Source organism: Pan paniscus, chromosome 16 (genome assembly GCF_029289425.2).
Source record: "Pan paniscus chromosome 16, NHGRI_mPanPan1-v2.0_pri, whole genome shotgun sequence".
Classification (NCBI taxonomy): domain Eukaryota; kingdom Metazoa; phylum Chordata; class Mammalia; order Primates; family Hominidae; genus Pan; species Pan paniscus.
Genome location: NC_073265.2, coordinates 20,230,687 through 20,251,352, shown reverse-complemented (window position 1 = coordinate 20,251,352; position 20,666 = coordinate 20,230,687). Strand labels below are relative to the sequence as shown.

The following is a 20,666-nucleotide window of genomic DNA, read 5'->3' as shown; positions in this document are numbered from 1 at the left end:
GTGAAACCCCGTCTCTACTAAAAATACAAAAATTAGCCAGGCATGGTGGCAGGCACCTGTAATCCCAGCTACTGGGGAGGCTAAGGCACGAGAACTACTTGAATCTGGGAGGCAGAGGTTGCAGTGAGCCAAGATGGTGCCACTGCACTCCAGCCTGAGCAACAGAGCGAGACTCTGTCTCAAAAAAAAAAAAAAAAAAAAAAAAAACACCAAAGACTGAGAACTTTCCTTTCCAGAATTCAAGCAATATTTATAAACATCGATGAAATATTGGGCCACAGAGAAACCTCAATAAATACCAAAAAGCAAAAAAGGTAATAAGGTTAAAAACCTCAATGTAATAAATCTTCAAGTCAATAACTAAAAGTTTAATTTTTAAAATGCTATGTATGTAAATCACACCCCAATTTTAAACACCTAACCCCTTGAAACTTAGAAATAAAACCACTGTCCTAAAGAAATGTCAGCTCACCAAGAAAAACAAAACTGTATTTACATGAGACGGGAATGATGAGAAAATTGCCCAGCAAAACTTATGGGACATGGCCACAGCCTGTTTTTATTACTAAGCAAGAAGAAATGAATAGACATGTGATGCGTAGTCAACAGATGAAGTCAGAAAAACAGAAATAAGATGCGAGGAATGTGCTTTAAAAGACACACACGTCAGGACAAAAACAAAAGTTGTAAGTGAATTACATGAGAAAAAAATATCTAGTCTTGATAAATAACACTAAGGGCTGCTCTGAGAAGAAACTGGTCCCCCTGCAGGCACAGGGTGGGGAGACTAGGATCCCAGCCCAGCTGTTGACAGCTAAGCCTCTCTGAGCTCCCTGTCTCCCTCCATCTGCTGGATGAGTGTAAATCAGACCGTCATAGAGAAGCCTATGGTACCAATTTGTACCCAAGTCTCCCCTCTTCCTACCTAATGTAACTGCTTTGTAATTTTGCATGACTTGGATCGGGTCATTTATTATTTGCGGGGCTCAGGCTCCTGATCGGCGCCCCCTCCAGCATTAGGGTGCAGAATTATCAAACATGATGTGGCTCTCTGGGTCCTGGCAGTCAGTTTCCTCCAAGCCTCGGTGGCCCCAGACAGAGACTGGTTTTTGTCATGGAAAAACACTCCTCAGAGCAGGGTCTTTAAAACCGTTCCGCCAGCCAACCCCACCCAATTTGCAGATTCAAGAGTAAAAGAAATGTTATCATTGTCAAGCCACTAAGTTTCCAGGTGGGTTGGCACACAGCCATAGTGACTGCAAAAGGGCACCAAGGAAGAAATTAAGGAAAAGCAAGTGTGAAGTCAAAGGCCGAGAGATTGTGCCTTAGACTGATATGTGTTATACAGCAATGTAAAATGTTGTTGTTAGGATAAGAATTGATATACCCTCGCGGGGCTGTAGTCAGGATAGAGACCCTGTACGCAAACCGCTCAGCAAAGTCTCTGGACACACTAGGCGCTCAAGATAGAAACAGTGGCTACCATCATCACCCTCACCACCGCCGGCAGCAGCCCTTCTCCCAATACTGGCAAGGACGTATTTAGCCAGTGGCATTCATGTGAACTAGCTATCCTGTCCCTGTAGCCATGTAAACATCATCAACAGGGGCCGGGCGCCCTGGCTCACACCTGTAATCCCACCACTTTGGGAGGTGAGGCAGGAGGATGGCTTGAGCCCAGGAGTTCAAGGCCAACCTGGGCAACATAGTGAGACCCCTCTCTACAAAAACAAACAAACAACCTGTGTGGTGGTGCGTGCCTGTGGTCTCAGCTACTCAGGAGACTGAGGAAGGAGGCTTGCTTGAGCTCAGGAGTTCTGAGGCTGCAGGGAGCCCAGATCGCCACACTGCACTCCTCCAGAGCAAGACACTGCCTCAAAAGAATAATAAAAATAAAGGGCCGGGCACGGTGACTCACGCCTGTAATCCCAACACTTTGGGAGGCCGAGGCAGGTGTTACACGAGGTCAGGAGTGGCCTGGCCAAGATGGTGAAACCCCGTCTCTACTAAAAATACAAAAATTAGCCGGACCTGGTGGCGGGAGGCTGAGGCAGAGAATTGCTTGCACCCGGGAGGCAGAGGTTGCAGTGAGCCGAGATCGCACCACTGCACTTCCAGCCTGGGAGACAGAGCAAGACTCCGTCTTAAAAAAAATAAAAGACATTAAGGGCTTTCTGGGACCAACTCGCCCACCCTAATGTCCCTCGCTTTTCCTTTCATTCATGTGCTTCTTTTTTAATTAAAGGACTTTCTTTGCATCCTGGTGTCCAGCCAGTTTCCCGATTTAAATCTAGGTTCTGGAGAAGCTGAGGCCGGGTGGGTTGCGGGGGGAGGTGCGGCGCAGCGCGGAGGCCGCGTGGACGGGGTCCCGGGCGCGGGCACCGGGCGTCTCTGGAGCGGGTCTGCAGGCGCCGCCCACGCTCGCGGGTCACCCTGACCTCGAAACCGCGCGACTCTGACTCGCGCTTTCCGCTGGCTCCGCTGAGGCTGTGCCGGGACAGCGAAGGGCCGGCGGGTCAGCGCGGACCACCCTCTCCTGCTGCCCACCCGGCAGCCACATCGGCCACAGGAGCGGGGACTGCGCAGCGGCCCCCGGTACTCCGGCCCTTCCCCCTACCCTCCCACCCCCAGCCAAAGACTGGGGCGGGGCATCCTAGTCCGCGTGACTCGGATGGGTGGCCTGAAGCTTCCACAGTTCCGCCAACGCGGGACCCAAGTGCAGACGAGAATCCACAGGCGTGGGGGGTGGGGCTGGACCCCTGACCTGCCCTCCAGGAGCCCTCAGTCCACAACCAGGCTGGCAAGCGCGAAGCGATTCCAAGAGACCTGCAAGAAAGGAGCCAGCTGCCAGAGCCCAGGCTTGGGGTCTGGACGCTGGGAAAGTCCACGAGTAGGAATTTGATCCTGCCTTGAAGGATGGCCGTAGTGCACCTGTGCACCCGGGAGCAAGGCCCACGCAGGGAGCAGGACAGCGCAGGCCCAGGAGAGGACCCCGGAGGAAGCTCAAGGGGCTAGGTTAAGCCTAAAGGAAGGTTTGGTGGGAAATAAGGCTAACCAATAGCATAACACGATTAACCCACATCAGCCATTAAGAACTTAGCTGGTAGGGGGAGGGGGAAGGGGTTCCAGATGTTGGTCAAAGGATACGAAATTTCGGCCGGGCGCGGTGGCTAACGCCTGTTATCCCAACACTTTGGGAGGCCAAGACGGGCGGATCACCTGAGATCGGGAGTTCGAGACCAGCCTGACCAACATGGAGAAACCCCGTCTCTACTAAAACTACAAAATTAGCCTGGCGTGGTGGCGTATGCCTGTAATCCCAGCTACTCGGAAGGCTGAGGCAGGAGAATCGCTTGGACCGGGAGGCGGAGGTTGCCGTGAGCCGAGATCATGCCATTGCACTCCAGCCTGGGCAACAAGAGCGAAACTCCGTCTCAAAAAAAAAAAAAAGAAAAAAAAGATACAAAATTTCAGTTAAAGAGGAGGAATAAATTCAGGAAGTCTATTGTACAGTATGGCGACTATAGTTAATAACAACGTATTATAGATTTGAAAATTGCTGAGAGTACATTTTAAGTGTTCTTACCACCAAAATGTAGGTGAGGTAATGGATATGTTAATTAGCTTGATTTAGACACCCACAATGTATACATACTGTATATCGAACATCATGTTATATACGATACATATATACAATTTCGTCAATTTAAATTAAAAAAAGATATTAGCTCATATTAGTATTTCAATCAGCAAGCCCAGGAATATTTGATAGAGAAGGGAGGCAGGGTGCAGATCCCAAGAGACTGAGAGAAGGAGCAGAGGAGCTATCATGGGGGCGGTGGGGCCTCAGATTGCCCAGGGATAGCTGAGGTGTCAGGAGAGGCCAACACGTGCTGCAGCACCAAACAGCACCTAACCTCAAGGCTGAGCACAGCGAACGTGCGTTTCCCCTCACTTAAAGTGCACTTCAGACATAGGCAACTCTTGGAGGAGCAGTCGCCCTGGTGGCAGGTCTCCATCCGAGGCCTCCTCCATGGTCACTGTGGGTGGGAAGAATGAGAGGACCTGGAGAGTCAGATTAGAGGGTAAATGCCTCCCCCCTGGAGGTGACATAGCCTTCATCCATGACATGACCTCGCTCCCTGTGAGGGATTCAGGAGTGTCATCTCCCAGGGGTCTGGAAGGAGAGGAGAGTCAGATGGGGTCGGCGCTGAAAGTCTCCATCAGCAAAGGGCCGGAGCCTGTGGACTGATTCTACCTACACCCTGCTTTCACAGGAGGCTGGCTTGCTGCCTGGGGCTGCACTCTGTCACCTGTCAGCTGCATAGAGGTGCTCCTGGACTTACTATGAGGTCACATCCCAATAAACCCATTGTAGGTTGAAGATTTCATAAGGTGAAATTGCATGTAATACACCTAACCTACTGAGCATCATATCCCAGCCTACCTTACACATGCTCAGAACACTCATTTAGCCTACAGCTGGGCAAAGTGTCTGGCCGCACAGTCCCCTATAAGGTCGTTTACCATCGTGATCACGTGGCTGGTGTCCAGCATCGAGAGAGTATCTTACCGCTTCCTACTGAATACATATTGCTTTCTCACCATTATAAAATCAGGAAAATTATAAGTGGAACCATCATAAGTTGGAAACTGTAATTACATGGCCATCTGATTGGCTTGTTAGAAGTCACAACAATGGGTGCTCGCAGAGTGCTATGGAGAAGAGGTCTCTTGTGAAGTACTTAAGATCAGGGGAAGCCGCACTCAGCCTCACTTAGGAACACATGCACTCGGGAGGCAGGCAGAGAATTCAGCATGGGTGTGGCCTGCAGAGGTCACTCCCATTCCCCATTGGTACATGGACCTCCTACCTGTACAAGAGTGAAGATGTGACTGGGCTGAGTGAAGAACTGGGCTGGCCCCAGTTCTGCCTCTCCAGCCAAAGGGCTGGGCACATGACCCAAGGGAGAGGAGTCAGAAAGACCATGGGGACTTTCTTGAGCTCTCTGCTCTGGAAGCTCTAGCTTCTCTGACCTTGGAGTTGTTGATGATCAGCTTGCTGCTGGGAAAGCTGGTCTGAGGAAGAAGCCTAAAAAGGGGGGAAACAGAATAGAATTGTGGAGAGAGAGAAAGAGAGAGAGAATACAGATCCAACTTGAGCTTCTAGAACCAACTGTGCCTGAAGCTACGACCCATTACACAGCCGATACGTGTCCTCTTTCTGTTTAAGCTAGCTTGAGCCATATCCTCAGTTATAAATGAAAAATTCCAATTACTAATTGGTCTTTGGTACAAAGCCCAACACAGAATTCTCCTAAGCTAGGCTGACCCACTAGTAGCACTCCTTTGGTGAGGCCCCCTTTTCCCCTAAGGCCAACCTGTTAGTAAAAAAAGCAAGTTACCCGGCCTCTGTGTGGGAGCAGGAAGACACAGGCCCTTCTGCTGGGGGTGTGTCTATCCTGGCCCTTCCCTCTCATGCCCAGTCTTCCCATTTCCCTTCAAGCTCATGTCCTATGGGCCCAGGGGTGGGGATGTGACAGAAATGAGGTGCTCCTAGGACCACTAGAGAGCCCCATCTCCTCTGATGTGGGGTGGCACAGGGGTCACCGAGTGAGCCTCATCTGCCCCTCATGGGAGAGCTCCTCGTGACTCACTGCAGGGTTGGGTGCAATGGGGGACAGGGTTTGGGAAACAGAGACCTTCTCAAGTGAGCTCAGGCGGAGGGGGATTTCCTAGCAGGCCGCAGGAGACCACGGCCCACCCACATGAGTGCTCTCGGGTCCTTGGGAGCGTGCGCAGCTTCTCTCTCCTGCACCTGCAGGGCCTGGTTCCTCTGGCCCCTTCTCCTCACATCCATTCTCTGCATGTGGGTTCTGCAGCCTGGTGGCCTGCCCTGGCTCGCCCTGGCCAGCAGCCTTAGCCCCCCAGCCCGTGCAGATGTCATGTCCAAAGACCTGACCACAAAGCCCAAGGTCTAGCAGGTACAGCTCCAGATAAAATGCAGAACACACATGCAACATTTGGGATGTGCTTATACTAAACTCTTACTCAAATTTTTATTTGAAATTCAAATATAACTGGGTATCCTGTATTTTTATTTGCTAATACCTGACAACACTCATGGGAGGAAGCCCCCCAGTGGGAAGAAAGGTTAAGGTAGAAAGGGAGATCCCAGGATTGCTTTCTGGGGTGCACGCCTCCCTGCACCCCACCCCACAGATATTTAGACTTTGAGGCAGGCCTTGGGCTGGCAGTGCCCCATCCTCAATGTGGGAGCTGTAAGTGGCTGCGAGGGGAACCAGAGCAAACCCCAACATAAGGCATGGCAGAGAAGAGGCACCCTGCTGCTCCTCCACATTCCCAGTCACCTGTGAGGGCCTCCGATGACCAGCATTCCAAGATCCTCTCCCCAGCCAGCAGCCACTACTGGCAGTGACTACGTGGAAGCTCCCAGTGCCCTTGGTGGGTATGAAACTGTTGGGGTCCATCTCTAACCTGGCCCAGTCTTTGCAGGGAAGGATGATAAATGGCCACTTGTCCCGCCCGTGCCCACACTTCATGAAAGTGTCCAGGGGATGGTCAGTCCACCTCAGATCGCCCTGGCAGTCAGGGCTGGCATTCCACACGTCTGGGGGGCAGCCTGAACTTTGAACACCCCACCCTCAGGGGTTACCTAGCTGACCCTGCAGCAGGGATCTAAGCCTGTGAGGATGGCAGCGAGTCCCTGAAGCCTGGTGACCTGAGCTCCGGAGCTCCGGGAGGATGGCTGGCTAGATATTTAGTTCTCTCTCCTGTCTGTGGTAATGACTAGCAAAAGGGGGCTGGTCGGGTTCTTTCCAGGAAGGTAACATTGTCACACAGCATAGAGTAAAGGGACCCCACAACCTGCTGGGCAGTGCAGTAGCCCCAGGCCACATCTCTGTGAAGGGAGCTTCCTGGTCTGGGACCCCAACTGGGGCGAGCGAGGGGTGAAGTGAGCAGTGCACAGCACATGGCATTCCCACATCCTGCACCCTCCCACCCACCCTTGCCTCACTCATGCCGGGCCCTGGGGGTGGGATGAACTGAGAGCCAGAAGTCCCACGTGAATGCAAAGCACTTCCACCCTGCTCACCTCCTACCACACCAAGTGCTGTGGTAAACACACTCTCCCAGAGATGGGCCGAGCCACGGTCTGGGCATGGATTCTCACCATCATCTGCATTTAGAGGATACCAGGACACAGAGGGGCTGAGGGGCCCGGCTGCCACGTGCACTCACATCCTCGGAGGCGTCACCCTGAGTTCCTCTTACTGGGACCCCAGAAACAAGTCATCCCCTAAGAAACCCCAGAGTCCCAGAGTGGTGCCTAGCTGCCTGGCCCTGTTCAGCTCTCACAGGTCCTGCCTACGATGGTGGAGGTGCTCCCTCCTTCCCTCCCTCCCTCCCTCCCTTTTTCCCCCGCCCTCCTTTCCTTCCTTATGGGCCAAGTGCGTGTGCCTGCTCCACTGGGTGGAGCAGAGTGATCAGGACCCAAATTAAGGGACTCCTGGGGCCCTGCAGACATGACTCCTCCCGGCTCAGTGTTTGCCAAACTTAGACTATGATCCACTAAGGTTTGGACATAAGCTCAGTGGGCGGCGATTCCTAGAAAATAGGAGTGTATCACACGTAGGGTGAGTGTTTCATGAAAATGGCATCAGTTATACACATACATGAATAAATGTACATATATCTGTACATGCATGAATACAGCAACTATGAATGTATACTTTAATTTTCTGTAGAGATGGGGGATGAGTGTCGGGTGAATGTGTCTCGCATAAGGGTGAGTGTTTTTGTGAAATTGGTGCCAGTTTTAGATATCTGTACACGCCTGTGCATACACATGCATGTGGGGGTGCCGTGGAGATTGCATCATCTCCTGTGGGTCACAGCCAAAGACATCTGAGCAACTCTCTTTTATTCTGTTTACTTCAAGAGAAAGAAAAAGTAACAAGCCAAAAGCCCCTGGGCTTCTCAGGAAACAGGCTGAGGGACACTTTCAGCACAGGATCGGAAGGTCTGGGGGTGGAGACACATCCTTTGCCCGCCACAGACACTGGAGGGCGTGTCGACATTGCCTGCAGATGTCCAGGAAAGAGCTTGGACCTGGGGAGCGGAAAACCGTGGGTCTGTGACCTTGACAAGCTCTCCAGCCTCCCGGATCACCTTCCTTGTCTTCCTTGTCTTCTTTGTCACCTGTAAAAGATTGAGAGCCTCTTGAGGCCGTTTTGAGATTAAACACACCACCTGCGAAGGGTCCTAAGCATGACCCTAGCGAGACCCTTCTCCTAGTCATTCTCACAACCAAAAGTTTTCAGCTTGAAGAGAAAGCCGGAGCTGTCCCCAGTGTCCCTTACTGTGACAAAGCCCCTCGGAACAGCCCCGCCCCCACAGCCTACAACACATTGAAAGGACAAAACATAGACAAAACTTAAAAGAAGTAAAAACACACACGTTGCACCCGCCCCGTCCCTTAGCGTGCGTAAGATATACACAGGAAGGAAGTGGCCAGGGTGATTCAAGGAGGCTGAGCTGCGACGGCTCAAGGAAAGGAATATTTTCTGACAAGTCCGCCTTGACTGTGGTTTTGAACATGATTTCAGCCCTAGTTTTGGCCAGTCCCCCGGCCCCCGCCAGCACTTGTGTCTGCAGTCTAGACACAGCAGCAAGGGGGTACACCCATGCAGGAAGGCGCCCAGCGGGCTGCCCCATGGCCTTGGGGTTGGAACCAGACAGGATGAGCAAAAGCTGCTGCTCGCCAGCATTGACGGGGGGCTGTGGCCGGGGCGGGGAGGCGTGGGCCGCTGCCCAATCCACAGGGCTGAGGATGAAGAGGAGCTCCAAGAAGCCTGCTTCCCAGTATTTTCCCAGCTACTGACTCACAAACAAACCTGTTTTTGATTTCTGCTCTTAACCCGCTTCAGGCCCTAGCAGGTCCAGCCCTGTGGAACCAGGGAGCTCCAGACACGTCATTCTCAAACTCAAAAGTCCCTTCCATGCCCCTGAGATAGCAAAGACCCAGTTCCAAGCCTCTCCCACCTCCATCCACAGCCTCTCATGCTTTCCAAGCCTTTCCACACCCCAACTCTGGCTCAACTGGGGGCAAACACCTGATTCGAACCTCCCTTGGGGGGTACTGTTGGTTCCCGGCCCTTCTTCCCAGTCCTCTATAAAAGGCCTGCCCATCCCCAGAGCCAGCTCAATGCCACCTCCTCTGTGCACCTTCCTGGCTCTCCAACTGGCAAGTCTCTCTCCTGCTGTCACTGATCCTGCATTTTACTGTGTGGGCAGCTGTATGTCCAGCTGTGTGCAGCTGTGTGAACCTGAGCAAGTCACTTACCTCTCTGAGCCTCATTTCCCCATCCGTAGAATGGGGATATTGAGAGTTGTCTGCTGAGATGAAGGAACGGACACGAAGCAACGAGCCTGGCACACAGTCCTGGCACCAGCATTGTACCACCAGTGGCAATGATGGCAGGCCTCTTACCCTCCACTAGGTGGGAATCTCTCTGGGGTAGGACTTGGCTGTTCTCTCTCCATCTTCTCTTAGTTCTAAAAAGATTTCCTACATCTGGCAGGTGCTCAAAAAAGAAATGTGAGGGGTGGTGTCTCCTGGTGGTCTGGGGCCAGAAGATTCTTCGCATGGTGAGGGCAGCTAAGACCCTGAGCTTGGCAAACCACACCTTTTGCAGGAGGGGCAAGAGCGGCTGTGGGGCAGCTGTGGCCTCGGCTGCCAGGGACTGGCGTGGGACTGATGTCCCTTGCATGGAGCCTGAGTGGCCAGTCAGTGTCAGCCCACACAGGGGCACCACTGCTTCCAGACCAAGGGCTCAGGGAGACCTCACAGGGCTGGGCTCTCAGGGCAGGGGTATCTTTGAGATGACATTCCCTGGGGCCCACAAAGGTGCCATAGTCTGAGCCCACAGGCTGGACGGGCATCCTAGCCCATAGCCTTCAGTAGAACGGGAGGTGGGAAACAGGTGAGTCCTTCAACAGCCCTGGCTCACTGCCCTGATCGCATGTACAGGCTGCAGAGCACACAGGGACTGGGGAAGGGGGGGACCCTGGTGGAAGAGAGTGGACTCCCTGAGAGAAGGGAACACAGCTGACAGCCCAGGGAGACCAAGGTGGCTAGGGTTTTTAGGACAGAGGACCTAAACAGAGAGAGCTGGCAAAACAGAGCCCTGGACATCTGCAAAGGGACTCCTCGGTTATTCACCTCATGTGTGTGGAGAAACTGCCTGGGGCCAGGGAAAAGCCACCGCATGGAAGTAAAGAACAGTAGCTGGAGCTCCCAGGGGGCTCCCACCAGCCAGAACGCACAACTCCTGATTCACTGGCCATTGGGCACAGTACTCAGTGGGTAGCCTAAACTCAGCCCTGGACTAAGCACTGCTCCACGCCCACCTAACAAATCATAAAAGCAAGACCCAACAAGATCAAACAGTTTCTCAGTAGCTTCATTGTATCTCAGAAAAAAAGCTCAAGATTATTTATGTGTTTATTTTTCTGCTTTGTTTTGAGGCAGAGTCTCGCTCTGTCGCCCAGGCTGGAGTGCAGTGGGCGCTGGAATCAGGCATGTGCCACCATGCCAGCTAATTTTTGTATTTTTAGTAGAGATAGGGTTTCACCATGTTGGCCAGGCTGGTCTTGAACTCCTGGCCTCAAGTGATCCGCCTGCCTCGGCCTCCCAAAGTGTTGGGATTACAGGCATGAGCCACCACACCCAGCCTAAGATTATTTATAATAATACAAAAATATCCAGCATCCAGCATGGTAAAATTCACAATATCCAGCTTCAAATGGAAATGACCAGGCCAGGTGCAGTGACTCATGCCTGTAATGCCAGCACTTTGGGAAGCTAAGGCAAGAGGATCGCTTGAGTCCAGAGTTCAAGACTAGCCTGGGCAACAAAGCAAGGCCCCATCTCTACAAAAAAAATTAAAAGTTAGCTGGGTGTGGTGGTGCATGCCTATAGTCCCAGCTACTCAGGAAGCTGAGGCAGGGGGATATCTTGAGCCCAGGAGACTGAGGCTCCAGTGAGCGGTGATCACACCACTGCACTCCAGCCTGGGCAACGGAGTAAGACCTTATTTAAAAAAAAAAAAAAGGAAAGAAAGAGAGAACAAGAAAGAAAGCAAGAAAAGGGAGGGAGGGAGGGAAGGAGACAGAGAAAGAAAATGACCAGGTATAGGAGAAGGTGTGGCCCGGTTGGCTGGTATGGAACCGTCTACAGAGGGCAGAGGCCATGTCTAGATAGGAAAACAGGGAGCAGAGAGAGGCGGTCAGGAAGGAGCCCCCTTTCCAGTGCAAGAGCTCCAGGAAAAAAAATTCTCAACTTCACTTCCCCTTCCAGCAACCTTCCTTTTTCAGCAAAATGACATGAAAGGTTTTGTAAGTGCTCTGATTTCTCTCCTCCTTTCTCTCGTCTTCCTCCTTATTGTGAAATATAACATACATCCAGAAAAATGTTTAAAATGCAAATGTTCAACTTAGCAAGTTGTTGTAAAGCAAACACCTGTGTAGCCACCACTTGCATCCATCTGTATCACACCTCCTCCATCCCCGTGCCCTTCCCCAGATCTCTGCCACCTGGCATTCCCAGTCAACACTTCCTTCCTTCAGTTGCTTTAGAGTTGACCACATAAGCAAGCATCCCTAAATGATAAGGTCGCATCCGCAAGTCTTCGCAGGGTATAGAAATTGAATCGTGCAGTGTTTGCATGGTTTGAGATCTGGCTTCTTTCTCTCAAGATTATGCTTTTAAGATTTGGCCAGGCTGGGCGTGGTGGCTCACGCCTGTAATCCCAGCACTCTGGGAGGCCGAGGCGGGAGGATTACAAGGTCAGGAGATAGCGACCATCCTGGCTAACACGGTGAAAACCCATCTATACTAAAAACACAAAAAATTAGCCAGACATGATGGCGGGTGCCTGTAGTCCCAGCTACTCAGGAAGCTGAGGCAGGAGAATCGCTTGAACCTGGGAGGCGGAGGTTGCAGTGAGCCGAGAGCACGCCACTGCACTCCAGCCTGGGCGACTGAGGGAGACTCTGTCTAAAAAAAAAAAAAAAATTTAACCATGTTGCTGTAGGCATTTGCAATTCATTCTTGCTGCAGCATAAAATCCATTATATGAATATACATTTTTTAGTCCACCCTACTGTTGGTGGACATTTCTGTTGTTTCCATTTGAGAGCTGTCTTAGTCAGTGTGGGCTGAGATAATAAAAAATAATAATACCACACACTGGATGGCTTAAACAACAAGCACTTATTTTTCACAGTTCTGGAGGCTGTAAGTCTGAGATCAAGGTGCCAGGATAGTTGGGTTCTCGGTGAGGGCTCGCTTCCAGGTTGTAGACTGCCATCTTCTCATTGTGTCCACACATGGTGGAGTGAGAGAAAGAGGCAGCAAGCTCTTTTGTGTCTCTTTTTATAAGGTCACTAACTCCACCTGAGGGGTCCACCCTTATGACCTAATCATCTGCTGCATGCCCCATCTCCAAATACCATCACCTTGGGGGTTAGAATTTCAACGTATGAATTGGGGTGGTGCATATATACTCAGTCCATAGCAGGGGCTATGATGAATTGGAGGGTCATGAGTGTACTTGTCTTCAGCTTTAGTGGATACTGTTACATCCTCCTCCAAAGAATGGAGATTCTACCACCAGCAGCGTTCTGAGTGCCTATGACTTCAAGGTCTCACCAATACTTGGCACTGTCAGACTTTCAGAATATGGAATGATCTCATTGTGATTTGAATTTACATGATTAAGGAACATTTACATGTTTATTGGCCATTTAGATATCTTCTCTTTCAACTTGTTGAAACATTTTGTCCATTGCTAACCTTTGAATGTGTCCCCTAGAAAGTATATGTTGGAAATTTAATCCCCAAAGCAACAGTGTTGAGAGGTGGGGCCTTAACGAGAGGTGGTTAGGCCACGAGGGCCGAGTGAATGAATCTATGCCGTTATCATGGAAGTGGGTTTGTTTTCAAGGGTATTTTACTCTCTCCCTCACCCTCTCTTTGCCCTTCCACCATGTGATGCCTTCCAACATGTCGTGATGCAGCAAGAAGACCCTTGCCAGATGCCGGCCCTTTAATCTTGACTTACCAGCCTCCAGAACTGTAGGAAAATTAATTTCTGTTCTTCATAAATTACCCAATCCTTGGTGTGCTGTGATAGCAGCATGACACAGACTAAGACACCCATTTTTTCCCCTTTTACTCATTGTTCTCTCTCTTATTGATTTTTAGGTGTACTTTATATATCTAGATATGACCTCTTTGCCGGGTGTATGTACTGCAAATATCTTCTTTCACTTTGTGACTTAGCTTTTCACTCTCTTAATAGTGTCCTTTGATGAAGAAAAGTTTCTTAATTCTAATGAATCAAAATTATCAAATGTCTCCTTTATCATTAGTGCTGTTTGGACCTTGTTTAACAATCTTCCCCTTCCAACCAAGGCAACAGAGCATGATCTTTAATTTAAAATAAAAGAATCAGGCCAGGCGCGGTGGCTCATACCTGTAATCCCAGCACTTTGGGAGGCCAAGGCGGGCGGTCACAAGGTCAGGAGATCGAGACCATCCTGGCTAACACGATGAAACCCTGTCACTACTAAAAATAACAAAAAATTAACCAGGCATAGTGGCGGGTGCCTGTAGTCCCAGCTACTCGGGAGGCTGAGGCAGGAGAATGGTGTGAACCTGGGAGGCGGAGCTTGCAGTGAGCCGAGATCGCGCCACTGCACTCCAGCCTGGATGACAGAGTGAGACTCCATCTCAAAATAAATAAATAAAGAAATAAAGAAATAAATAATAAATAAAATAAAAGAATCTTTCTCTGTGCTAAGATCATAAAGTTAGTCTCCTGTATTTTCTTCTACAGATACATTGTTTTGCTTTTCATCTTTATTTAATTCTGGTAAAATATACATAACATTTACCATTTTAACTATTTTTAAGTGTACAAGTCAGTGGCTTTAAGTTCACTCATATTATTGTGCAGCCTTTACCACTATCCATCTCCACAACACTTTCAGTTTCCCAAAGACAAATTCTGTACCTATTAAATAATAACTCACTATTCCCCCCTCTTCCAGCCCCTGGCATCTGCTATTCTGCTTTCCATCTCTATGAATCTCACCATTCTTGGTATCATATGTAAGCGGAATCGGGCATTATTTGCCCTTTTGTATGTGGCTTATTTCATTAGCATAGTGTCTTCAACGTTCAACTGTGTAGTACCAAGTGTCAGAATTCCCTTCCTTTTTAAGGACTTCTCATGGTTTTAAGTCTATCATTTTTTTCCACCTGAATAACAAATTGTCCCCTCACCGTGCACTGAAAACGCTGTCCTTTCCCCGCTGCTCTGCACTGCCACTTTTTGTCATCAATTAAATGAACATACAGAATGCAGCACTGTACAGCGCCCCATCCTTAGAAGACTCCTGTACTTGACTTAATGCGTTAGGGGTGCTGTCCCAAAATTCTTAATAGTTTGTGAGCAAGGAGCCTTGCATTTTCATTTTGTATGAGTCCTGCAAATTATGTAGATCATCTTGCCAACTACACATTGTCTGAATGATGATAGTTTCATAGTAAATTAGTTTTATGGTAAATTTGAACTCTGGTAGAGCAAATCTTGCTACTTTCTTCCACTATATCTTCAAGAATGTCCTGGTTATATTTGGTCTGTGGCATTTCTTTTTCTTTTTCTTTTTCTTTTTCTTTTTTTTTTTTTTTTGAGATAGAGTCTCACTCTTTCGCCCAGGCTGGACTGCAGTGGCGCAATCTCGGCTCACTGCAAGCCTCCTGGGTTCATGCCTTTCTCCTGCCTCAGCCTCCCGAGTAGCTGGGACTACAGGCGCCCGCCACCACGCCCGGCTAATTTTTCTGTATTTTTTAGTAGAGACGGGGTTTCACCGTGTTAGCCAGGATGGTCTTGATCTCCTGACCTTGTGATCCGCCCGCCTCGGACTCCCAAAGTGCTGGGATTACAGGTGTGAGCCACCGCCCCCGGCCGGTCCTTGGCATTTCTATATAAAATTTAGAATAAGCTTCTGAAGTTCTACCAAAAAACCTGTTGAAATTTTGACTGAGGTTACATTAAATCTAAAGGTGAATTTATGATAAATTGACCTTTAGAATACTGAGCCTTGCAATCCATAAACATGGTTAATTCCTCCTAATATTGAAGTTTCTTAACATTACAAAATATTTTGTACTTTTATCCCTACACATGTTGTGCGAGAGACATGATTTTTCTTAATTGTGGTAAGAAAAATCTTGCAAACTGCAGCTCTATACCCACTGAACAACAACGATCCTTTTCCCCTCTCTTCCCAGGCCCTGGCAACCACCATTCTACTTTCTAAGAGTTTAACTACTTTAGATACCCCTATATAAGTAGAATCGTGCAAGACTTGCCGTTTTGTGACTAGCTTATTTTGCTTAGCATAATGTCTTCAAGGTTCATGGATGTTGTAGTATAAGACAACATGTCTTTTTTTAAAAGAATGGATAATATTCCATTTGATATGGTTTGGGTCTGTGTCCCCACCCAAATTTCACATTGAATTCTAATTCCCAGTATTGGAGGCAGTGCCTGTTAGGAGGTGATTGGATCATGGGGACAGATTTCTTCCTTGGTGTTGGTCTCATGATAGTGAGTGAGTACTTGGAAGATCTGGTTGTTTAAAAGTATAGCATTTCCCCTCTCTCTCTTGCTCCTGCTTGGGCCATGTAAGACATACCTGCTCCCAATTTGCCTTCCACCATGATTGTAAGTTTCCTGAGGCCCCCTTGGAAGCAGAAGCCACCATGTTTCCTGCACAGCCTGCAGAACTGTGAGGCAATTAAACTTTTCTTCTTTATAAATTACCCAATCTTGGGTATTTCTTTATAACAGTGCGAGAAAGGACTCATACACCATTGTATGTGTATACCACATTTGCTTATCTATTCATCTGTCCATGGACATTTAAGTTGTTTCCACATCTTGGCTATTGTGAATTTTGCTGCAATAAGCATGGGTGTGCAAACATCACTTTGAAAGCCTGTTTTCAATTTTGAATCTATACTCAGAAGTCAGGTTGCTGGATCATATGATACTTCTATTTTTAATTTCTTGAGGAATTGCCGTACTAGTTCCAATTTTTCTACATTCTTGCCAACACTTGTTATTTTCTGTTTTTTGTTTTGTTTTTTGTTTGTTTGTTTTTTTTACAGTGGTCCTCCTAAGGGGTGTGAAGCAGTATTTCACTGTGGTTTTCATTTGCATTTTTCTGATGACTAGTGATGCTGTGCATCTTTTCATATACTTAGAGAGGTAAAACCAGTGAGAGATGGATGGATAATAGATAGATGGGGGATTTATTAGGGGAACTCGCTTACATGATTATGGAGAGTGAGAAGTCCCACAATAGGCTGTCTGCAAGCTGGAGACTCCTGAAAGCCAATAGCGTTGCTCAGTCCAAGTCCAAAAGCCTCAGAATTTAGGAAGCTGATGATGTAAATCTCAGTTCGAGGCTGAAGGCCTGAGAACCCAGGGGACCACTAGCATAAGTCCTGGACTCCAAAGGCTGGAGAGACTGGAGTTCTGATGTCCAAGAGCAAGAGAAGAAGGGTGCCCCAGCTCTAGGAGAGAAAAAGAGATAATTGCCTCTTTACTGCCTTTTTTGTTCTTTCCAGACCCCAGCTGCCTGGGGTGCCTGCCCACAGTGAGGGTGGATCTGTCCCTATATGGTCCACTGACTTGCACACCAATCTCCTCTGGAAACACCCTCACAAACACACCTACAAATATTGCTTTATTAGTTCTCTAGACAATCCTTACTCTAGTCAAGGTGACACATAAAATTAACCATCACATATATTTTATTTGGAGAAATGTCTGCTCAAGTCATTTGTCCATTTTTTAATCAGGTTATGCGTTTTTATTGTTGTTGAGCTGTAAATGTTCTTTATATATTCTAGATATTAAGTCCTTACCAATCAAATGGCTTGCAAATATTTTTTCCATTCTGTAGGTTGCGTTTTACTTTCTTGATTGTTTTATTTGATGCACAGGGTTTAAGTTTGATATAGTCCCATTTGTCTATTTTTGCTTTTATTACCTGTGTTTTGTGTATCATATCCAGGAAAGTATTGCCAAGTCCAATGTCAGGAGGCTTTCCCTCTGTGTTTTCTTCTAGGAGTTTTAAAGTTTCAGGTCTTATATTCAGGCCTATTATCTTTTTTTAAGTTAATTTTTATAAATGATATAAGAATTAAATTTCATTATTTTACACTTTTCCTTTGGAACTAGGTAACAGGCAGTGGTTGGAACAGTTTGAAGGGCTCAGAAAAAGATAGAAAAATGTGGGAGAGTGTGGAACTTCCCACAGACTTGTTGAATGGCTTTGCCCAAAGTGCTGATAATGATATGCACAATAAAGTCCAGGCTGAGGTGGTTTCAGATGGAGATGAGGAACTTGGAAACTGGAGTAAAGGTGACTCTTGTTATGTTTTAGCAAAGAGACTGGAGGCATTTTGCTCCTGCCCCTAGAGATTCGTGGAACTTTGAACTTGAGAAAAATAATTTAGGGTATCTTGTGGAAGAGATTTCTAAGCAGGAAAGCATTCAAGAGGTGACTTGGGTGCTGTTAAAGGCATTTAGAATTTTTTTCTTTTTGAGACGGAGTTTCACTCTTGTTGGCCAGGCTGGAGTGCAGTGGCGCGATCTCAGCTCACTGCAACCTCCACCTCCTGGATTCAAGCAATTCTCCTGCCTCAGCCTCCCAAGTAGCTGGGATTACAGGCATGTGCTAACACGCCCAACTAATTTTTGTGTTTTTAGTAGAGACGGGGTTTTACCATGTTGGCCAGGCTGCTCTCAAACTTCTGACCTCAGGTGATCTGCCCGCCTCAGCCTCCCAAACTCCTAGGATTACGGGTGTGAGCCACTGCACCCAGCCACTGAAATCTTTATATTCATCAATAAGGCCCACAGATCTTCCACACTGGCATTGGTACTATTCCAGAAAGCAGGCTTTGGTTACAGTCTTGCCCTCCTCAAACATCATTTGACCACATATGTGAAAATTTATTTCTGGGATCTCTCTTATGTTCTATTGGTCTATAGGTCTTTATGCCAGTATCATACTATTCTGATTACTGTCAGAGTAGCAATATATTTTGAATTGGGAAGTGTGAGATTTTCAGTTTTGTTTTCTTTTACAAAATTATTTGGGCTATTCCTTAGGATTCTTTAGTATTCCATATACATTTTAGAAAATTTTTTCTATTTCTTCAAAGATGTCATTGGATTTTGATAAGTATTGCATTGGATCTGCAAATTTCTTTGGGTAGTATGAACATTTAACAGCATTGAGTCTTCTAATCTATAAATGTGAAATATCTTTACCTGCATTTATACCTTCTTTAATTTCTTTCAGCAATGTTTTGTAGTTTTCAGTATATAAGTCTTTCACCTCCTTGATTAAGCTTATTCCTGAGTATATTATTGTTTTCAATGCTCTTGTAAATGGGATGTTTTCCTAATTTTCTTTTTAAATTTGTTCACTGTTAGATATAGAAATAAAACTAATTTCATGTGTTGATTTTTGTACCCTGCAACTTTGCTAAATTTGTTCTTTAGTTCTAAGAGCTTTGTGTGTGTGTGTGTGTGCGTGTGTGAAATCTCTAGAATTTTCTACATATAATATTATAAACAGAAGTATTTTTACTTCTTCTATTCAGATTTAGATGCCTTTAGTTTCTTTTTTCTTGTCTAATTCCTCTAGCTGAACTTCCATTACTATGTTGAATAGAAGTGGCAAGAATGGGCATCTTTGTCTTGTCCCTAACCTTAGAGATAAAGCTTTCAGTTTTTCACCACTGAGTTTGATGTTGGCTGTGGGCTTTTTGTATACACTTTAATATGGTCAGATAATATCTTTCTATTGATAGTTTGTCAGGTGTTTTTATCATGAAAGGGTGTGGAATTTTTTTCTAAGGCTTTTTCTGCATCAATTGAAATGATCATGTGGTTTTTGTCCTTCATTCTTTTTTCTTTTTTTACTTATATATATATAGAACAGTTGGAACATAGTGTCCTCTATTCTTTTAATGTGATATTACATTGTTGATTTTCATATGTTAAACCATCCTTGTATTCCAGGAATAAATCCCACTTGGTCATGGTGTATAAACCTTTTAATGTGTCATCGAATTTGGTTTGCTAGTATTTTGTTGAGGATTTTTGCATTGATATTAATCAGGGATGTTTGTAGTTTTCTTTACCTGTAGTATCTTTGTCTAATTTTGGAATCAGAATAATGTTGGTCTCATCAAATTCCTTTTTCTTCAATTTTTTAAAAAGTTTGCAAATAATTTATATTAATTCTTTTTTAAGTGTTTGGTAGAATTCTCCAGTGAAGCCACCTGGTCCTGGACTTTTCTAGATGGGAAAGTTTTTGGTTAGTGATTTAATCTCTCTACTAGCTTTAAATCTGTTCAGATTTTTTATTTCTTCACGATTCAATATTGGTAGGTTGTATGTTTCTAGAGATTTCTCTATTTCTTCTAGGCTATCAAATTTGTTGGCATTTGTCTCAAAACACTTTCCAATTTCTCTCGTGATTTCTTCATTGATCTATTAGTTGTTCAAGAGTGTATTGTTTAATTTCCCCATATTTGTGATCTACCCATTTTCCTTTTGCTATTGATTTCTAGTTTTATTCCAACAAAATCAGAAAAGACAGTTGGTATGATTTCAATTTTCTTAAATTTAAGATTTGTTTTGTGGCCTAACATGTGATCTATCCTGAAGAATGTTCCATGTGAGCTTGAGAGAACATTTATTCTGTAGTTCTTAGAGTATTCTGTATATGTCTGTAGGTCCAACTGGTCTATAATGTTGTTCAAGTTCCTTTTTTTTGAGATGGAATCTCACTCTTGTCACCCAGGCTGGAGTGCAATGGCACAATCTCGGCTCACTGCAACCTCCGCTTCCTGGGTTCAAGCCATTCTCCTGCCTCAGCCTCCTGAGTAGCTGGGATTACAGGCACCCACCACCACACCCGGCTAATTTTTGTATTTTTAGTAGAGACGGGGTTTCACCATATTGGCCAGCCTGGTATCGAACTCCTGACCTCAGGTGATCCACCCGCCTCAGCCTCCCAAAGCGCTGGGATTACAGACGTGAGCCACAGCACCCGGCCCAAGTTATCTGTTTCTTTATTAATCTTCTGTCTGGTTATTCTATGCATTATTGAAAGCAAGGTACTAAAATCTCCTTCTATTACTGTGTTACTGCCTATTTGTCCCTTCAATTCTTTCAACATTTGCTTCATATATTTAAGTGAGCTACTGATATATATATATACATATATATATGTATATATATGTAATTGTTATATGACTGGAAAATTGATTCTTGCTTTTTTTTATTTGAGAAGGAGTCTCACTCTCACCCAGGCTGGAGTGCAGTGGCATGATCCCAGCTGACTGCAACCTCTGTCTCCCAGGTTCAAGTGATTCTCCTGCCTCAGCCCCCCTGAGTAGCTGGGACTACAGGTGTCCACCACCAAGCCCAGCTAATTTTTTTTGTATTTTTGTAGAGACAGGGTTTTGCCATGTTGGCCAG

At 46.7% G+C, this 20,666-nt stretch overlaps 1 protein-coding gene across 2 annotated transcripts in view; it reads right to left on the bottom strand.

Moving 5' to 3' along the window:
• The window catches only part of KLF13 (KLF transcription factor 13), a 146,816-nt gene that overhangs the window by 29,700 nt on the left and 96,450 nt on the right, over positions 1-20,666 (bottom strand). Inside the window, exon 3 of one of the 2 annotated variants that reach the window (XM_034938454.3) lies at positions 7,929-8,223. The exons of the other annotated variant lie outside the window; for it this stretch is intronic. The gene's annotated coding sequence lies outside the window, so the exon portion shown is untranslated. Of the gene's footprint in view, positions 1-7,928; positions 8,224-20,666 lie in introns of those variants that run through there. 2 annotated transcript variants of the gene reach the window in all.